We start from the raw sequence: 8580 nt of genomic DNA on the forward strand, positions 1-8580 counted from the left end.
TGCTAACCACGTCACTCTTTTGAGGAAAACATTTACATTGTCTCTTTTTAAAAAATGTTCATGTCAGATTTCCTCAATCGCAGACAAGACGGTGAAGAATATAGTGTGAAACGGTGGTTATGAATGAGAGTTGGTATTCGTGACCACCGAGTTTGTCCTTAAAAGGAGTCATGATCTGCTAGCTTTAAAACTAAGCTAGTTTAAAGGTTAATTACTGTTTTGTTATATTTATAAAATCCCATGCTCATAGTTCTTTTTTTTTAACTACTTTTAAGAGGCGGTTCTGTAGCAAAAGTAACCTGCAATATCTATAATGAGTTAGGTACATTTTGGGCTTGAGGAGAGCAGATCCTCAGACAGATTACATCTTAAAGACATGTTCTTCATTTATAGTAGGTTACCACATTGAATGCATCTTTCCAGTTGAAATACATTCAACATACAACAGATGTACCTCACTAATTGATAGTCACTTTAATTTTTTTTATTTCAAGAAAATAGTTCTCTGATATAGGTATACTGTATACTGCATATATGAAATAGTTCTCTGGAAGTAAGGATCTGTTTTGAATGACTTCATGTTTAGTGAAAAAGGTTGACCCACAATGGGTTATGAGAATGATACTAGAGATAATGACAATATTGCATTAAAATCTTAATAAAATGCAAGCATACAATTTAGGATCGCATTAGGCAGACTTCGAGCTGCCTAACCATTCCTCCAATCTCTCTTGACTTTTTAAAAAGAAATTTGGTTAATCACAATAAACTTTCCCCAATTTTCCTAACCAACACAGATTAGCATCACAGCAAAAAAGGGTTTTAACTGAAAAAGGTTCTATAAATAGCATAAAGGAGAAGAGAAAATGGTGAAGCCGAATGATTCACACACTTGGACTGGAATCTTGGAATGGGTGGGTGGGAAGAGATGGAGAATCTGTTGGACTATTTTTACAGAAAAAGCTAAAGCTAGCCCAACTGCACAAAGATTAGATGCAGAAAAGATGCAGGTGCAGAAAGAAAGACCTCAGTTAGCAGTGCAACAGGCTGGGGTGTTCTGAACTGATGAAGTGTTGTCACAAGGTGTCTTTGAAGATTTCACCTGAAACGTTTTTTTTTCCATAGCAGGGATTCTCACTGAAACATGATGGAGGGCCACACAACCAACAGGTGTGTGGTATTTTCTGGAGGGCACCAGCTTCTCCGTTACAGTAAAAAAACACAAAAATTAAAAATTCTTACAATGAAGCATATCTTCTTGATGATATACCCTCTTGCTCTACAGGAGAAAAATCCAGTGACTCCTATTTCATGGAAAGCAGTGTGCTCTGTTCGTTCAACTGTAAGGTGATGATATGAAAATCCAGCAGCAGAGTAACCCATACCAGAGGGGCCCTAGAAAGGGTTGCTTTCTCTTTAAGAAAAACAAAAGAGAACATTCTGTAATTGGATTGAAAATTAACTGTAATAATTCAGAGAAAATTTGAATTATTCTCTATCTCTGTGAAAAACTATACCCCATAACCACCCCATACCAGACAGGATTTATGAAAGCGATGATAGTCTGGGGTAATTGTAGAAGGATTTTTTTTTATGTTATATATCAAGCCTAAATCAGTGGCCCTTTCATTGGAAAGGCGAGCAATTTACGGACATTTGTTGCTGACAGATTTAACTCTGTCCCTTCATTCTCATCTACTCGTGTTATAATATAGAGATTAAAATCACATAGCCTTGCCTATTCTTTCACCTTGGCTTTTACTGAGTCATTTTCAGAATTGGACTATCCAAGTTGAGTGCAAAGTGCAAATAACTGCACATGGAAAATAAAACTTGAGAATGATCAGGATTTAACTGAAAACAAGTACATCATTTAGCTGTGCTCCACATTTTTACCCATTACTTAAAAGGAGATTGTGATTGTTTTGCTTTTATTATATTGATTATTAGAATGGCAAGCAGGCACAGATGTTAGCATTGCTGCCTCACAGAGCTGGGTTCCTGGGTTGAGTTCCTGAGGTGCTATCTACACGGAGCTTGTATGTTCTCCAGGAGTTTGCATGGGGTTTTCACCTGGTGCTCTGGTTTCCTCCCACAGTCCAAAGATATACTGGTGGGTTCATTGGTTTCTGTGAAATGTGGCCCTGGTTTGAGTGTGTGCATGTTTGTGTCTGTGTGTCTGCCTTGTGTTGGACTGGTGTCCTGTCCAGGGTTTCCCTTGCCTTGTGCCTGTTTCTTTGGCTCCCTTGCAACTCTGAATTGGATAAAGTGTGAGAAAATGGATGGATGTTGATTGTTAAGTCAGGAACTTGTGAAAGGCACCTTCTCCTTGATATTTAAATTTTAATCATTTATTTATTTAGCAGAGAAAATGCCTTTTTGATTCAAAAATACTGCTGAATATTTCCATCATCTTACCTTGCAGTGTTCCCCCATAAACCATCTTTATCTTTTTATCCCTGTATTAAATTAATATAGTCGGCTGTGCGTTAAACCTGATATGAGACATCAGCTTTAAATTAAGTGAATCATGAAAGGAAGTAAATGGTGGAGTGTTTAATTCCCAGTCTACCTCAGGACCACTTCCTGTTCAGCAATCCAGCTGTTAAGCTGTCACACAGCAATATACTTTATAAATACATATGTTTTAAGAGTGGATGCAGAATATTTGGAGAGGTGTTTTTCAGTCTTCAGGGAAGCAAGCTAACACACTAACTAACCTAATACTTCCTACCAGAGACACTTAAATGACCAATTCATCTATGTAAAATAAACATAGCTGTTTATTTTCCTTGCTAGGATATTCTCATTTACATGCTCTGCATGGGAAGAAAATATCGAACACATCCACGATCCCAAATATTCACAGATAGCCCAGATCCTTGTTTGTCCCAGTGAACCAAGTGAGTAGGCACTACCAGCCTAGTGAGCTCTGAAGGACCAAAAAGAGATCATGAGATCAAAGAGAGAACATCTGTCTGGCTAGACTAGAAGTCTGGTGCAGAGGGGTGTTGCAGAAAATAATAATAATAATAATAATTGCTTACACTTATATAGCGCTTTTCTGGACACTCCACTCAAAGCGCTTTACAGGTAATGGGGACTCCCCTCCACCACCACCAATGTGTAGCATCCACCTGGATGATGCGACGGCAGACATAGTGCACCAGAACGCTCACCACACATCAGCTATCAGTGGGGAGGAGAGCAGAGTAATGAAGCCAATTCATAGATGGGGATTATTAGGAGGCCATGATTGGTAGGAGCCAATGGGAAATTTGGCCAGGCTGGGGTTACACCCCTACTCTTTTCGAGAAACACCTTGGGATTTTTAATGACCACAGAGAGTCAGGACCTCTCTCATATTACATCTCATCCGAAGGACAGCACCTGTTTACAGTATAGTGTCCCCGTCACTATACTGGGGCATTAGGACCCACACAGACCACAGGTGAGCACCCCCTGCAGTCCCCACTAACACCTCTTCCAGCAGCAACCTTAGTTTTTCCCAGGAGGTCTCCCATCCAGGTACTGACCAGGCTCACACCTGCTTAGCTTCAGTGGGTTGCCAGTTGTGAGTTGCAGGGTGATATGGCTGCTGGCCATGTAGATATAACCTACAGGTTATAAAATAGGTATAACCAGATTATAATCCAGACGTGACCTATCATAATTACATATTATAGCGTGATGCTGATAAAAGTATGTTTTTTATTTCCTATGTGATCTTCCAGACACTATTCAAACCATTGTTTCAGAGTACAATCAACTTCATGCTAGCAGAGGTACTGTAGTTCACTGCCTCTGAAATTCGTTCTCAACTGTCCCCTCCCCCTCTTTCAGAACTACATGATATGTAAGATGCAAAGCTGACAAATCTCTCAACACATCAAATATATGGTAGCAGACAGAATTCAGATTTAGCAAATGAAACCAGTATAATACTGACATCCGTTTATGAAAAGGGATTTTCAGAAATTTATATAGATGGCTAATTAATAATTTAGAAGAGATTACTGGAGAGCATCTGCCTGCCACAAATCCTGTCTGGTATGCCTGATTTATATGGCATAATCTTTTGAAGTAGTGCTAGGTAGTTGATCGTTTTCTCTATTATATTTTTTGCTTTTACTATAGCCAACCTTTTCACTAATAAGACATGCTTTGTATGTCAGAAGAGAACTCCTTTTGGTATTGTTAATCATCCATTATGGTGATGGAATTCACTTCTTAGTAGTAGTCCAATTGCACCCTTATTTAAAACCAAAAACTCTAGGGAATTTAAATACTGTACATAGTCTCCTTAAATGTTTTTTTTAATTCATTTTATTTATTTATGTATTTTTTATCAAGTATTTAACTTATTCAAATTAGATTATATATATATTCTTAACTACAAAAATGGCAATGCAAAACAAGCATTGATTCCAATATAAGCATTAACAATAAGCACAGGCTTTAATATCATTTATTCAGTATCTGTAATCTTTGAGATACAGTGCAAAGTTACAGTATTAGAGTGCACTTTCTTTCTAAATAGTAAGATAATTTAGTAGTAGTGAAAGTGTATGATTTTGTTTTTAAACTAAGAAACCTACATTAAACATTTCTACTTTTGAAAAAGGATGTGCTGGCTAAAGATGTTTATTCAAATTACACCTTACAGAGGGATCACACTTAAGTGCTTCACTTGTATAAAACCGTAATTCCTTGGCTAATATAACTTTTCCTAACAGAATGAAATGTAGACTATTGCAGTGTCATGTAGAGAAATGCCTACAGCAGCTGCTTGATCCACACAACAGCAACTGTTAGCTGAATATGTATAAATATAGCGTTTATGTGCACAGAGGCAGATCTGACACTGTAAACCACATCAGAAGTAAATTTAATATCCCCCACTTAACCAGCAAAGGTGCATATTCTAATTCAACGATATGATCCATCCATTAATTTTCTAACTGCTTTATGCAATTCAGGGTTGGGGGCAGCCAGAACCTATCCCAGCAAGCAACAAGTGCGAGGCAGTATATGCCCTAGACAGGAAGCCAATCCATTGCACACAGACACCAACACACTCACACCAAGGCCAATTGTCCCAGAAGGCAGTTAACCTACCAGCAGGCCCTCCGAGAGCTCAGGTGAGGCCCGGGCCATTTCACATTTTGAGGCCCCCTCATTGTTTGGGAAGAGGGTTAAATTTAATTTCTATTCTATTTTAATTTAAAGAATGGCATGGTGGGAAGATGAAGGCGGGCATTTTGACACTCCTAAAGAAGGGTAGATTCAGCACTGAAAGGGGGACGTTTTTTCACAGCCGTAGACTTTACTCGAGAATCACAGTATATGGTAAAAGTTCCAAATTCGACTCAAGTCCAGAAACACAGCCAAAGGGGGGGGCGGTTCGGTGGCTCTGTGGCTTAGGCTCTGCGCCTCTGGCTGGAAGGCTGCCGTATCCCAGGACTGGCAGAGGAATCCTACTCCGTTGGGCCCCTGAGCAAGGCCCTTCACCCCAAATGCTCCAGGGGCGCTGTATAAATGTCTGACCCTGCGCTCTGACCCCAAGCTTCTCTCCCTGTCTGTGTGTCTCATGGAGAGCCAGTTGGGGTCTGAGAAAAGACAAATTCCTAATACGAGAAATTGTATATGGCCAATAAAGCATTCTGTTAAAGTGGAGGACCATGCACCTTTGGCTGAGGTGAGACCCTTATTCCAATAAGGGTCCTGGCAAATAGAAGCCTGTCCTGGTGACATAGGACAGAAGTATCACCACTTTGCAGGTTGATGTGATCATCTCCCAGAAGCGAAGCAAAGTTGGGCCCGGTCAGTGCTGGAATGAGAGACCCTCAAGGACCCTGAAGGAAAACCAGGTTGCTGCTGTAGGAGTGGTGATGGGGGGGCACCGTCCTTTGGATGAGACAATATGGGTCCGGACTACCTGTGGTCTTTACAGATCAATTCGCATAGGTCATAACACTAGGAGCACCAACCCCAGTGTTCTGGTGAAATTCCACCCTGATCTTAAACAATGTGGACGACCTACATTTCCAGCTCATCTCAATGAAATAGGATTTAATGGTGAAGCCCATTCTCACTTTTCCATCTGATCTACTTTACTAACTGGTAAAATAAACTGCTGGAAGTTTACTAACTTCCATGTGCCATCCAGTTGTTGCACTTCAGTTGTTGGTGACGTATACCCCTCCTACTGCTTTCATTTCGGATGAACATGGGTGGATAGATAGACTGAGGACATCATGCAGATGCATCTTTTTAGACTTAATCACCTTCTGGGTGGCATCAGAGGGTAGCGGTTAGGTTTCTGGGCTATTACTATTACCTGAAAGGTTGTAGTTGGAGGTATGGACCCCTGTAGCACAACTGAAACAGTTACTTTACCCCAGTTGTTCCAGTTACTCATGATATTAACTATGGAAGTGGGCAATGCTTTCAAGTGGGTACATTTTAGAACATACAGGGTATTTAGGACATAGGGCATTGAGGACCTATTAAAGGCAAAACATATAAAAAACCTTCTTTTTTGCAAATGAAATCAACATATCCACATTTCTACATGCACAACACGGTCCATAGCTGTTGGGGGTACCGCAATTTGTAAGCAGATGGCTGAAGAACTCACTGAGGTTGAATAAGTGTTGATCAATCCTAAACAGATGTTGTTTTGCTGGTGTAGGTGGAAACATCATACTCTTATAATCTACTGTAAGTACTCGGGATTAAACAATATTTTGGTGAAACAATATTTTCAGTAACAGTACAAAGTGAAGTCTACAGGAATGCATGGATATAAATAGTTTAATATTTTCAGTAATGGCGAGGTACACATGTGAAATAACTAACAAGAGTTGTCCATAAATACCCATAACATATACTGTATGCAGCATGACCAGTATAAACTAGTCAGTCTCTGTAACAGCCATTACAGCCAGAAGTTATCCTTTTATACTACTTATACACATTTTTTTTTGCCAAAATTGATCGTGCCTATGTTTGTGTTTAAATCTGATGGAAATAAATTTTGTGAGAAGATAAAGGACTTTGATTGAAGCCCTTATCAGGAGTCTTTGTATAGGACTGTCTGTTTCTTTTTGGATGCAGAAAGGAACATACTTCTGTACACCTACACGTAGATTCTGTACTGCAATTCTGTACAGAATACACTTTAACCATTTATTTATTGGTGTGCTGTTAATATATATGTGTGATATACAATGTCTTACAAAGGTATTTACACACTTTCACGGTTTTCAAATTTTGTAGCTTTAAAGCCTACAAACCTGACACTTTGAAGTAGCTGTAATTATTATTATTATTACATGCACAACCAGCTCCACACATTTAAAGCAAATAACAAAAGAAAAAAGTAAAGGTAAAATGAGTATGAAAGAAAAATCATGATTGCATTCGTCTTCAAACCCATTGCTGTGGCAAACCCAAATTTAGCTGCTCAAACTTACTTTAACACGCCAAACAATTTGAATGGCCTTATTTTATGTGCAATACTAGTGGTCCTCATGATTTCAGAATAAAAACACCTAAGTCATCAGTTTGAGCATTGAACACAATATTAAATTTAAAAGCATGTGTATGCATTAGTTTGTAATTTCTCAAAGTAGGACACCATAGAAAGAGCTTGAATACTTTTTCAAGGCTCTGTATCCAGGTACATTTGCGGCATCTGTCTTACTAAGAGTGTTCCTGATAAGTCTGGTCTTTTTCCCTAGCACCCTTTTAGCATACCCAGCTGACTGGGTCTGTATTCATTCCTGTCAGCTACTCAAAACAGAAACTCTGGACAATTTCCAAATAGGTCAAGCACTAACCCTCACATTAAAGCTATAGTGGCATTTACAGTATGATTCACATTTGAGACAACAATTGTTATATGCTGGTGAACATTACCTCCACAGTCTCTCTATTCTGTGAAGGTGTTTTTCGTTAGTAGGTTCTCACTGATGTTGTCAGGTTATACAGCTTTGCGTCCGGAAACGAATTTAGCCAAAGGTATTGAAACCTGCTCACCTGCTTTTCTCCTAAAGGAGACGTAAAAAAAAAGTCAAGAACAAAATTATTTGATAGTCCTGAGTCAATTCACACCTTCATGTCAATAAACTGAAACACTAAATGTTGTATTATATTCTACAAAATGCACTTCATTTTTTAACTTGTTGCCATTTTACATTGGTACATATGTAAAAGTGTATAAATGTTTTTAGTGGCATTTTTAAAATACTGTTTACTAATATTAGCATGTGCATTAAGTGATGCATTCCAACACTATGCAACCTAAATAAACTGCATGCATCAGCCTGTAAACGTTATCATCATACATTTTCACCAGGAACTTTTCTGGTCATGTACTGTAGGTCACAATCTATTTGACAAAACTGAAACGTTACAGTTTATCACATAGGTTTTGTCAAAATGTACCAATACTGAAAATGAATTATAATTATTTTCAGAAATGTGCTTTCTGCTACAATCCACGTACACTAAATCAAGTTGATATAGAAAATCCAAATGTGCAATCTGTTCAGTTAAAAGGTGAATGTGTACAGT

The sequence above is a fragment of the Atractosteus spatula genome, chromosome 12, assembly GCF_055471065.1.
Source record: "Atractosteus spatula isolate fAtrSpa1 chromosome 12, fAtrSpa1.hap1, whole genome shotgun sequence".
NCBI classification, from domain to species: Eukaryota; Metazoa; Chordata; class Actinopteri; order Semionotiformes; family Lepisosteidae; genus Atractosteus; species Atractosteus spatula.